Genomic DNA, 13,647 nt, shown 5'->3' with positions numbered 1-13,647 from the left:
GCACAGCATTCCACCCACAGACAGATGGCCAGTCTGAAAGGATTATTCAAATATTGGAGGATATGCTACGAGCTTGTGTGATTGAGTTTGAAGGTAGTTGGGATACACACTTGCCTTTGATTGAGTTTGCTTATAACAACAGCTACCAATCAAGCATTGGAATGCCTCCATATGAAGCTTTGTATGGCAGAAAGTGTAGAACTCCCTTATGTTGGGATGAAGTAGGTGAAAGGAAGATGATTGGGCCAGAGATTGTTCAGTAGACAGAGGAAAATATCAGATTGATCAGAGATAGACTTAAGGCTGCATCAGACCGTCAGAAGTCCTATGTTGATCTGAAGAGAAGAGATATTGAATATGCAGTGGGTGATAAGGTATTCCTCAAAATTTCTCCTTGGAAGAGAATTGTGAGATTTGGTAGAAAGGGGAAACTGAGTCCTCATTTCATCGGACCATATGAGGTTCTGGAAAGAGTAGGTCCTTTAGCATATCGGTTGGCATTACCTGCAGAGTTAGCAAGAATACACAATGTCTTCCATGTATCCATGTTAAGGAGGTACAGATTTGACCCATCTCATGTACTATCAGTTGAAGAGATTGAGGTAAATCCATACCTCTCATATGAGGAAGAACCCATAAAAATTCTGGCTTATGAGGTGAAGCAGCTGAGGAATAAACAGATACACCTGGTTAAAGTGCTGTGGAACTATCATTCAGGCCAGGAAGCTACTTGGGAACATGAAGAGGATATGAGGAGACAGCACCCACAGCTGTTCACAGACTAATGCCAGGTAAAATTTCAAGACGAAATTTGTTTAAGGGGGGGGAGAATTGTAACACCCCTATGTTCAGTAGTGCGTTCTACTGTTCCAATGACTAGTGTTGTTCGGACAGCTAGAATGCCTAGAACTACACTTCGATATGAGTGAGGAGACATAAAATAATGAAATACAAGAAAAGAAAATGCAAGAAAAATAAAGGAAAAATAATAGCAAAGAAGTGTAACCAAGTTAAGCGAGCCGAGAACCCTAGCGATGGGTGACCGCACCGGGAAGTCACAGCGTGGACCGTTGACAAGCCCTGGACTACGGGGAACCCTGGAAAATATTTTTATGACTTAAATAGACCCCTATTGAGGTATAAATACCATAAGAAATATTAAATAAAAATTAAATAATTAGTACAAAGAAAAGTGAGAAATCGAAAAATGGACAAAACCCGGTGTTACCGAAAAATCGGGAATACAACCCGAACAGGGGCATTGTGGTCATTTAAAACCCCGAGTTGTCTTTTGACCTAAATGTCCATTAAAAATAAATAATATTACATCTGAAAAATATAATAAAAAATTAATTTAGTGGTACCTAATGTAAATAGCAAAAATGGGGTTCAAATTAGGTAATTAACACTTTTAACTTATTAAATCATTAAATATTGATGAGTGGAGCACTTTAGGGATTAAATTAACCTTATGTGGGCAGGTGTAAACCCACTAACACCTTCATCTTCTTCATTCAAACACCATGGCCGAAATGAAAAGCTTGAGAGTCTTCCATGGCTGAAATTGATGAAGCTTCCTAATCTCCTCCATTCTCACCTCCAACCACCAAAGTTTCTTCACTAATCTTGACCCCCACCTCACAAAGAAGAAGTAGATACTAAATTTAAGGGAGTTTGGTGCAGATTTAACAAGCCTCATCAAGAGGTAAGTTGGTGTTTTTGATTATTGTTTAATTAAAGTTTGTAAGGATGTTATGGGTGTTTGAATTATGGAGAGATTTTTGAGGTTTGATGTTTAAAGGGGGAAGTGTACTTTTGGCAGCCATGGAAACACCTTGAAAACAGTTTATTTGTGCTTGTAAATGGTGGATTAAAGGATTGATTAAATGTTTATGTGTGTAAGAAATTATTTGGGTGATGTATGCTTAGTATATGTGAATGTGTATTGAAATTGAATGCTTGGAAATTATGGGAATGTAATGCATGAATCGGCAGCCTGGTTGGGTGAACCATAAGGATGTTATTTCATGTTTGGATTATGGAATATTAATGTTGAATTGTGATAGTGGTTATGGCAGTTTGAGTGTATGTATGATGGTGTGAGGTTGGACATGTAAAAGTGTTATGGTTAGGTGATTGAATTGTTGTAAATTGGGTTTGAAAAATTCTGTACTAAATGGTGGACATTGAATGTAATTGTAAGCTGCAAAAATGACCTATAATATGTTGTGAATTATGTTTAGGTTATGGTACAACCAGAATTGGCTTGAATGTTGAGTTTGGTAAGTGTTAAAAGTGATCCTTAATGTGTGTGAAGGAAATGCAATAAGGCAGTTTGTGTTTTGGGCCTAGAACTGTAAGTGTGTGGCTCCAATTGGTATGAGACCAATTGGAGGTGAAACTAGGCACAAAATGTGCCAACTTTCATGAAGAAGGCTTACCAAAATTCTGCTTGTAAGGTAGCTTGAAAAATGACCAAATCCGGATTAAGTGCAAATAAGGCCTGAAAATTGACCATTTGGGCAGCAGTTAGTGTTTAGGCCATAACGCACTCAAAACAGGTCCAATTGGCCTGAAATTTTGATCACGAATAGTTAAGACCCATATCTACAAGTCTTATGAAGACACCAAAACCCAGAAATGACCATAAGCAAGTCAAACAGCTTGCACAAGTTCGGGTCCAAAAACTGGCCGAACCAAAATTGACCTAAAATGACCTAAAGTGACCAATTTCGATGCATTTTGACCAGCAATAGTAAAATGACCATAACTTGGCCTACATAACTCAGAATGACTTGAAATTTTACCCCGCGTGCAATAAGACATAGATATACAAGTTTGTAGTTTTGACCAAAACCCAAAAACCGAGGGAACTAGGTCGTCCGGCTAGGTCAAACTAGTATCCTAGAATCCAGCAAATTGCAAGAAAATGCAATATACAAGGAAATGAATTTGGTAACATGTACCAACCCTAAAAGATTATTGAATGTGACAAATTAGTAACATTAAAACCTAATTTACCTAGAACGCATTTAGGGTCAACATATTAGGTTGACTAAGCAAATAATAGAATTCAGTTAATTAATTATCGAGCATTATCGTTAGAGACAGTTTAAATGAGTACTGAAACACTTCAAATTGTGTTTCTCAGTTAGCAAAGGCTTAGGAAAAGGGAAGGAAACACTGAGTCAAGACCAGGAGACAGTTATCAGAGGTTTGTGCACAACAGCTATTTCTTTTGAATTTTTCAATTGAAATGAATTATGACTATTTGTACATTATTGTTTTAAATTGTGGAAATGTGTTTGAATGGATACTTATTGCTTGAAAAACATTATAAATGGTTTGAAACTGTGAAAAATTGTTTGAATGATATTGATGGATACTTATTAATTGAAAAGCATTGGAAATGGTTTGAAACCATAGCTATCATGTATATTGATTGTATTCCTCACTAACTTGTCTAGTGGGACGAATTGAATTCCCTCTCTGGCTGAAGTGTTGAGGTGTGTGCCTGTTGAGGACGAATCGAATGAGCACTCATATTTTTGCTAGCTAGCTATGTTATTCCTCATTAGCCATCGGCTTCTAGGACGAATTGAATACCTCATTAGCCATCGGCTTTTGCGACGAATTGAACTTTGGAACATGATTAAGCTGTGTGTGATTTATTGATATTTATTGTAAGATTGTGAAATGGAGTTTAAATTCTTATTGACATTCACTGTCTTTTGAATTTAACTATGTTTTGATTTCTGAGATTTATTGTGATATTGTAAAATAGAGTTTAAATTCCTTATGACATTTATTGTCTTGAATCTAACTATGGTTTTAAGTATCCACTATTTATATGATTTATGAATTGTGATTTAAAGTTGTATTTGGTAAATGTTGTGCACCACTGAGACATTGTCTTAGCGATAGCTTTTCATTGCTGTCGCAGGTAGACAGACGGATAGGGCAGCAGACTAGGCTGCTAATACATTCAGCGAGAGATCATCGGGTATATTGAGTATACCTCATTTTGCATTTTGTATTGTAATGTATATTCACTGTATGTATATTTTGTTCTTGGTTTGAGCAGTTGTAAAATAAAATTGTACCTTGAAGTTGTAAAATAAATTATGAGTTATTTTGACTTTTAAAATTTGTACTGTATCTCTTTAATCTCAGTCTTTGAAAAATTATTGTGGAATTGAGTTGAGGAAAATATTGTGTTGTTTAACTGTTGGAGTTGAGATTGAGAAATATATTGAAGTGTTTTTTACAGGTTTCCTGAAGAACTGTTTTATCCAAAATACAGATGGCACTCTGCCAAAAAAATTTTTACAGAAATTCCTAATAATTCAAATGTGTTAGTTCTATCACTTCAGTTCAAAAAGTTTTTAACACCAGTAAATAGTGCTCACCACTGTAAGAAAAAGAAGTAAGAAAAGTTTTAAAATCCCTTGTAGTGTATTTAATGGGTTATCAGTAGACGAAGTTGGTAATTCATTAAGTATACTACGGGATCATGTTATGCCTTACAGAGGGGTAGGGTGTGACAGCCAGTCTGCACCATCAGTGGGCAGTTCTCCAAGGATGGTGTTTAGGGGACTAGCCCAAGCATCTTCTGCCTGTCCATACTACCAGAAGTGGCATAAGGGGGAGTGTTGGCGAGTGACTAGTGCTACTTACGGTGTGGGTCTACAGAACATCAGATCAAAAATTGTTCGAAGAGGACTGCTACAGTTGCCCCAACACAAGCTGATAGGTCTGCCCCTGCACCTCAAAGAGGTAAGAAGTTTGGTAAATATGAGGTAGCTGGTCCATCACTAAGGCCTGCATCTGAGTCAGCCGAGAGGCCAGAGGCCAGAGTACCTTCCAGAGCTTATGCCATGAGAGCCCAGGAGGAGCAAGATGTCCCAGATGTTATCAGGGGTACGTTCTTCCTCTACACTTTACTTGTGCATGCATTGGTGGATCTAGGATCTACCCATTCATATATCTGCATCAAGCTACCCATAGAGAGGGGAGTTTCAGTAGAGGAGAGTGACTGTAACACCCTCCCTGTAGCAACTCCGTACATTCTACTGTTTCGATGACCAGTGTAGGTCCGGACAGTTAGAATGTCCGGAAAAATATTTAAACTAAAGTGAGGAACCATAATTAACTCAAATATTAATAAGAAAAATTTAGAAAAAATTTTAGAAATAAAATACAACCAAGTTAAATGAGCCGGTGCCCTAACGATGGGTAACCTAGTGAGAAGTTACGGTTCTCGCAACTAGGAGCCCTAGACTCGAAGGGAAAATTATAAAATAATTTTTGGGACTCCAGAGAAGGGTCATTGAGGTTCTTATGGCATTAGAATGCCAAGGAAATGCTTAGAAAAATTTTTCAATTTGTACAGACAATTTTGGCCCGTTAAGCCAAACGGAGGGCATTTTAGTCATTTCGTCTTCAAAGATGATTTTTGGCCAACTTGTCCAGTTAAGCAAATAATTATTATGATCTAAAATATGAATAAATATTGCTAAAAATTAAATTGGAAATGAGTAGAGAAGAGAAGAAAAGAAAATGAAAGAAAATACTAATTATGACATCATATGATGTCATTTAAATTTCCTCCAATCACAATTTGTTAAACTCATGAAAAGAGATAAAAGAGACCAAAAAATTGAAAAACCAATCTGCATCTTCAACCTTTGGGCAGCCAAAAACGTTGAGAGAGAGAGAGAGAAGAGATTCAACCATTTTCAAGCTTAAAAGCTTGAATTTCCTCTCCATTTGTTCACCAAAATTGCCAAGTCCCTTCACAAAAATTTGATCTTTCACCTAGAAAAAGCTATTGGCAGCCAAAGAAGAAGAGATTAGGGAGGTTTAATCAAGGTTAAGTGAAGCTCAAAAAGGTTAGTGCACTAAACAATTTCTTTTCTTTCTTTAACCTTGTAAGCATGCTAAATCAAGTAGAAATTATGTGAAATTAAAAGAAAAACTTGAGTAAATGAAGTCTCTAAATTTTTTAGCCATGAGAAAGTTTAAGGATTGTTGGTTTTTGATGAAATTAAGTGGCTTAATTATGTTATTGATGAGTATAGATGATGGATAAAGTGATTTGGTATGAGTTTGGTGTGGGTATGCCATGAATTGGAAATTGGAGTTAGGGTTTGAGCATGAAATGGAGACTTTGATCATGTAATGATGAAAGTGAGTTTTAATGGTCAATTAGTGACCATTTGGTTATGTGTAAACAAGAAATGAGGTTGTTTGATTAGTGGGAATTGTAGTTGGTGTGGCTGCCCATGGTGACCTGCAGAATTGGACATGAGTCCAGCAGGTTTGGGCAGCCATAACTTGAATTTTACAGGTTCAATTGGTGCAATGCCAATTGGATATGAAACCAGATACATAATGACACAACTTTTGTGAAGAAACCATGCCTATAAAACCAAACCAAGTGGACCAAAAGCTTGCCCTAATCCGGGTGATCTGCAGTCTGTTTCTGCAGAATGACCAAATGAACAGTATTTAGTCATTTGGCCATAACTCAGTGTAGAATGGTCCAATTGACCTGAAATTTTACCAGCAATAAGCTGAGATATAGACCAACAACTTTCATGAAGAAACCTAACCCAAATTATGACCAAAACCTATCCAACAAGTGAGTTTATTCACTGTTCACTGTACTGTAGATATGGTCAGTCTAGAAAAATTTCAATCCGGCCAGTTGTGGTTTTTGGACCATAACTTGAGCTACAAAACTCCAAATGGAGTGATTCAAAAAAGGAAATGCAACTAGACAAAATAAGGAACAACTTTCATGTTGATTAGTTTGCCAAATTCTCACTGTAAAATTGACCAATGGAACAGTAAAATAAGGTATAAAAAGTGAAAATTCTGCCCAACTAACATTAAGCTTAGAAATGGTATTGGCAACCAATACCAACCACTTTTGAATGCAAAATGTGGTATGTTGATGATATTAAAACCAATGTACCTATTGCCTATGCAAAAGTCAACATTTTTGTTGACCAATGAATGGAATAGTAACACTAAAACTTAAATTCCAAAAATTGTGAAACTTAAAAGTGTGAAATGCCCTAGTATACCTAACAAAATTGGTTTGGATAGCTTGGCATGCCAATAGGGTTCAGTTAGCAGTACTGCACATGGCATTATGCCATTCTGTGATTTCATAGCATTTATCCATTCTGACATTGTGTTGATATTTGGCCTTGTGCCTATTGTTATTACAGCTTATTAGCTGTTCTGTTGCACACTGGGAGATGCATATGTGACCGATGGTGTGACGGCCCGAGGTACTAGATACTCAGTACCAGTTTACCCATTTATCCAGTCCAGTCATCCAGTTTAGGTTACTTGGGCACCCAAAAATGAAAGTGAACAAATTTAATGAAATAATGAATATAACAAGTACAAAATAAGTAAGACTACAAATACTCATCGAAAGTTTATTTGCAATGAGACATCAATATATTCACTGTATATTTATTTTCTATTATTTCTTTTTATTTTATTATTGGCACCACTAAGCATTATTGCTTAGCGCGTTGCTTTTGCCACGCGTAGGTTCTGGAGAGATCGACCGAGAGCCTAGTAGACCACAAACTGGGTGAGACCTTCCGCAGCTCTGCACAGTGTTCGTGTCACCTCACCGACGTCAGTGCATTGGCAGGACACTAGGTTTCATTTTGGGTATTTTGTAATTAACTTTTATTTTCTCATATGTAATTGAAACTTATGTAATGTATTTTGGTATTAATGTAAATAGTGGAAATTGTGTTTATGAATGAAAAAGTGAATATTTATTTATGTCTTTTACATGATTATCATATGAGATGAATGATTGAGGAATGGAAATGTTGTTGAAAAAAAAATATTGGGATTTTGTTGATGAAATGGAGTTTGGGATTGATTGAAAATATTGGAAGTGTTTTTCACAGTTTCTAAAGAACTGTTTTCTCCATTTTTAGCCGGTACTCTGCCGGATTTTCTATAAAATTTGCGGAACCTCAATAAAATTATGATTTCAATAAATAACTGAAATGAATTATATTTCACAAATTGTACTCCATAACTATGAAAAAAAAATAAATTAGAAAGAATAAAAATGATTGAATTAAAATAGGGTGTTCCGGTACACTGTGTGGCATATCTTGCTCGGCTACACTGTAGACGGGTAAGGGGTGTCACTGTGACCAAGACATTCTGATCACAAATCCGCTAGGCCACAATGTGATAGTGAATAAGGTGTATAAAGGTTGCCCGTTAAGGATTTAGGTGTATGAATTCTCAGCAGACCAAATTGAATTGCCCTTCCACGAGTTTGACATGATTTGGGGAATGGACTGGTTATCACGTCATCAGGCAATAGTTGATTGTAAACTGAAGAGGATTTCTCTGAAAACTCTTGAGGGTAATGAGATTTCAGTTGTGGGTGAAAGGACAGATTTCCTGTCTAATATCATCTCAGTCACAGTTGCAAGAAGATTGATGAGAAAAGGCTGTGAAGCCTACCTAGCACACGTTGTTGATACTAGGTAGGCTAAGCCAAACCTGTGTGATATACCCACAGTAAGAGACTTCCCAGATATGTTTCCTGAAGAATTACCTAGTTTACCACCAGAAAGGGAAGTCGAATTTGCTATTGAGGTAATGCCAGGTATAGCACCAATTTTTATTGCTCCTTATAGGATGGCACCCACTAAATTGAAGGAGCTGAAAATCCAATTGCATGAGTTACTAGATAAGGGTTCATACGCCCCAGTGTGTCACCATGGGAAGTCCAGTGCTTTTTGTGAAAAAGAAGGATGGAACTTTAAGATTGTGTATTGATTACCAGTAGTTAAATAAAGTAACTGTGAAGAATAAATATTTATTGCCCAGAATTGACGATCTGTTTGATCAGTTGAAAGGAGCTGGTGTATTTTCAAAAATTGATCTCAGATCAGGGTATCATCAGCTGAGGGTAAAGGATGCAGATGTGTCTAAAACTGTATTCAAAACCCGATATGGGCATTATGAATTCCTAGTGATGCCGTTTGGGTTAATAAATGCACCAGCAGCATTCATGGACCTTATGAACCGTATCTTCCATCCATATTTAGATCGGTTTGTAGTGGTCTTTATTGATGATATTCTAGTGTCTTCCAAGACCAAGGAAGAACATGATAAACATTTGAGGATTGTTCTGTGAACCCTGCAAGAAAAGAAGTTGCATGCTAAGCTGTCCAAGTGTGACTTCTGGATGAGTGAGATCTCCCTTCTTAGACACATAGTATCAGCTGAGGGGATTAGTGTAACACCCCTCACCCGTCTACAGTGTAGCCGAGCAAGGCGTGTCACACGGAGTGGCGGAGCACCTGATCTTATCTGATTTCATTATAGTTCTTGATTTACTTGTTCAAAAACTTTATCTGAGGTTTAGGCTATTTTTACTGTTTATCAAAATCTGACTAATTTGGAAATTTCAAAAATTTTAATGATAATCCAGTAGAGTGCCGGCTATAATTTGGACTAAAAGTTCTTTTGAACCTGCTAAAAACAGTTCACAATATATTCAAATTCACAGCTCAATTTATCTCAATAATATCTCATCAGTTTCTTAAACTCAGATTCAGTCTCAAAATTTCTCAAACTCAATCTCATTTAGAATAATTATGATTAGATAATCAACTCAGATATCAAAATTCTTATATTTCATTAACTTATATAATTTGCCAATTAAGTACATAAATTTATCAAGTACAAGATATACAAATGAAATTACAGTTACTATGCGACACCCCTTACCCTTCTACAGTGTAGCCGACCAAGATATGCCACACAGTGTGCCGGAGCACCAAATCATGTTTCCATTACAATTTACCCTTTTTAATTCATTTATTTACAATTTTGATTAATTTGAATTTTTCACAAATTTTATAGAAAATTCGGCAGAGTGCCGGCTGTAAATTGGAAAAACAGTTCTTCTGAATCTGTTAAAAATACTTCCAATATAATCATATTATCAATCTCAGTCCACCACCAACATATTTCCACAATTTCTCAAATGACTTCAATATTTCAAAATTCAATTCATTTCATATCATACTCAACTCAATAAGAAATACTCAAATTTATTACTGAACATGATTTATAGATAATTACATCAAAAGCATAATTACATGAGTTTATAATATACATTACAAAAGTTTACAAAATACAAAATACCAAAAGTAACCTAATTTCCTACCAATGCACTGCAAATGTGAGGTGACTCTGGACTCTGTGTGCAGATCTGAAAGTTCACCCTGCTCGAGGTCTGCTGACTCCCACCTATGTCTCGAGACTGCATGGCAAAAGCGACGCGCTAAGTAATTCTGCTTAGTGGTGACAATATAAAATAAAATAATTAAAATAAAATAAATATGCAGAATCTATGTTTATATTTTATTTAGACTTACTTTCTGACATTTATTTCAGTATTATTCGATTAAAATTTGGTAAGATTTATTTTAATTGCCTGAGTCACCCATACTAGTCGATTGGACTGGATAAATGGATAAACTGGCACTGGGTACTAAGTACCTCAGACCATCACACCATCAGTCACATTGTGTCTCCTGGTGTGCAACAGAACAGCTAATAAGCTGTAATAATTATCAGGGATAAAACACAAGTATAACAATTCAATCAACATAGCCAAAGGATACTATATCAGAAAATGGCACGGAAGGCCATAAAACACAGAATGGCATAGAGCCATATGTAGTACTACTAACAGAACCCTATTGGCATGCCAACCTATCCGACCCATTCTTGTTAGGTGTACTAGGGCATGTTACACTCTTAAATTGTACAATTCTTGAAATTTAAGTTTAGGTGCTACTATTCATTTCATTAATCAACTAAAATATTGACTTTTGCATAGACAATAGGTACATTGGTTCTAATACTCCCAATATACCACATTTGACATTCCAAAGTTGTTGGTATTAGTTGCCAATACCATTTCTAAGCTTAATGTTAGTTGTTCAAAATTTTCAGATTTCAAGCCTTGTATTTACTGTTCCATTAGTCATTTTTTCAATGGGAATTTGGCAAAGTTGTCAACATGAAAGTTGTTCCTTATTGTGTCTAGTTACATTTTCTTTTTTGAATCACTCCATTTGGAGTTTTGTAACTCAAGTTATGGCCTAAAAACCATAACTGGCCGGATTGCAAACTTTCCAGATTTTCTGGACTGACCAAATCTACAGTGTTTTATGCAGTGACTACAGGTCACTTTTTGAACATGTTATGATCAAAATTTTGGTTATGTTTTTTCATGAAAGTTGTAGGTCCATGTCTCAACTATTTTCTGGTAAACTTTTAGGTCAATTGGACCTTTCTACACTGAGTTATGACCAAATGAATAAATACTGTTCATTTAGTCATTTTGCCCAGGCAGAATGCAGGTCACCCGGATTAGGCCAATTTTTAGGTCAACTTAGTTTAGTTTTTTGGGCAGGGTTTTTTCACCAAAGTTGTGCCATTATGTGTCTAGTTTCATGTCCAATTGGCCTTGCACCAATTAAACCCACACAACTCTAGTTATTACTGCCTAAACCTACTAGACTCACACCCAGTCCTGCAGGTCACCAAGGGCAGCAACACTAACTTTAATTCCCACTAAACAAACCACTTCATTTCTTATTTACACATAACCAAATGGTCACTAATTGACCATTAAAACATGCTTTCACTATTACATGATCAAGGTCTCAATTTCATACCCAAACCCTAACCCATTCCATCTCAAATAATGCATTCACTCACTTTTCACTATCCTAAACAATAGGTTAGTATTAAGGGCAGCTAGGGTACCATTTTAATTCAAGAAAATCTTCAAAATCCTACCAAGCCCAAAGCTGCCGAAATTTTAAGCAAAGCATACACATAATATTTATTCAATTTTCTTGTAAATTTGTATTCAATTTCACTCCTTCAACATGAATTGAAAGAGAAAGATTAAGTTTGGTCACTAACCTCTTTGGAACTAAGTTTGGGTCTTGCAAAACTTCAATTTTTCTTCAAAATTTTGCTGCCCAAAGCTTCCTCAAGGTGTGGGGTGAATTTTTTGTGAAGACAACTAGGGCTTGTATGGTGAAAAAGGGTGGGGATTCAAGCTTGATCAAGCTTTCATGGAGGCTTTTCTCTCCTCTCTCTCTCTCTCAAGTAATTCGGCTGGTTAAAGAAGAAATGGCTTCTGGACTTTTCTTTTTTGTTTTTATCTTATTTTGTGTCCATTTTATCCCTTAAGTAATTTTGTTAAGTTGTGATTGGTGGAGAGCTCATTAATGACATCATATGATGTCATAATTCCACTTTTCTTTCATTTTTCTTTTCTTTTATTTTCTACTCATTTTCAATTAAATTTTTAACAATATTTATTCACATTTTATGTCATATAAATTATTTACTTAACTGGATAAGTTGGCCAAAAATCATCTCTGAAGACGAAATGACCAAAATGCCCTCCGTTTGGCTTAACGAGCTAAAATTATGTGTACCAATTTAAAATTTTTTCTAAGCATTTTCTTGGCATTCTAATGCCATAGAAACCTCAATGACTCTTCTCTGGAGTCCCAAAAATTATTTTATGAATTTTTTCCCTGGTTTAGGGCTTCTAGTTGTGAGGACTGCAACTTTCCACTGGGTTACCCATTGCTAGGGCACCGGCTCATTTAACTTGGTTGTATTTTATTTCTAAAATTTTTCCTATATTTTTCTTTTTATTATTTTAGTTAATTATAGTTCCTCACTTTAGTTTCAATATTTTTCTAGACGTTCTAGCTGTCTAGACCGACACCGATCACCGAAATAGTAGAATGTACAGAATTGCTACAGTGAGGGTGTTACATACTAATTCAAATTATAATATAAGCAGTAATTATAATGTACAGATTAGAAAACATGCTTAAAATGCACCCTATCTACATGCATTGCTGAGAAGGTGACAATCTTGAACTCTTCTGACACTTCTGTAGATCTGGAATTCAAAATCTCAGTCGAAGTACCTGCGCAAGGAAATAATTCTATCGCGCTAAGCATTTCTGCTTAGTGGTGCAATAATATAACAAGAAATAATATATATACAAATAAAGAAAGAAATAAATCATAATTCGGATATCCATGAATCAATTATTCTAACTGTATTGTATTTTAAGTCTCTACGAATTTGCAAATTTTATTTTTATTATGTTTCTATTGCTAATCTCTTTTACTCATTTCATTCAATGCTTAATTTAATTGTACTGAAATTTTCGTATACTTAACTTAACTTAACTGCCTGAATTGAATAATGTTTTAATTGACTGCCCGTGTAGCCTATACACTGACCAGGCTGGATAAATGGATATACTAGCACTGGGTACCTATTACCTCGGGCCGTCACACCATCGGTCACAAAGTATCTCCCGGTGTGCAAACAGTGTGGCTAAAAGCCATATAATCAATCAGGCATTAAGCTGAGTATAATAACACAATTTGTATAGCCATAGGCTATTAAAATCATAGTATGGCATAATAATCCAGAAAACACAGTACGGCGTGAAGCCATTTACAGAACAGCTGTCAGAATCCTATTGGCATGCCAACCTATCCAAACTAGTCAATTAGGCA

This window comes from Hevea brasiliensis, chromosome 3, assembly GCF_030052815.1.
Source record: "Hevea brasiliensis isolate MT/VB/25A 57/8 chromosome 3, ASM3005281v1, whole genome shotgun sequence".
Taxonomy (NCBI): Eukaryota; Viridiplantae; Streptophyta; class Magnoliopsida; order Malpighiales; family Euphorbiaceae; genus Hevea; species Hevea brasiliensis.
Note: the sequence above shows the minus strand (reverse complement) of the source record.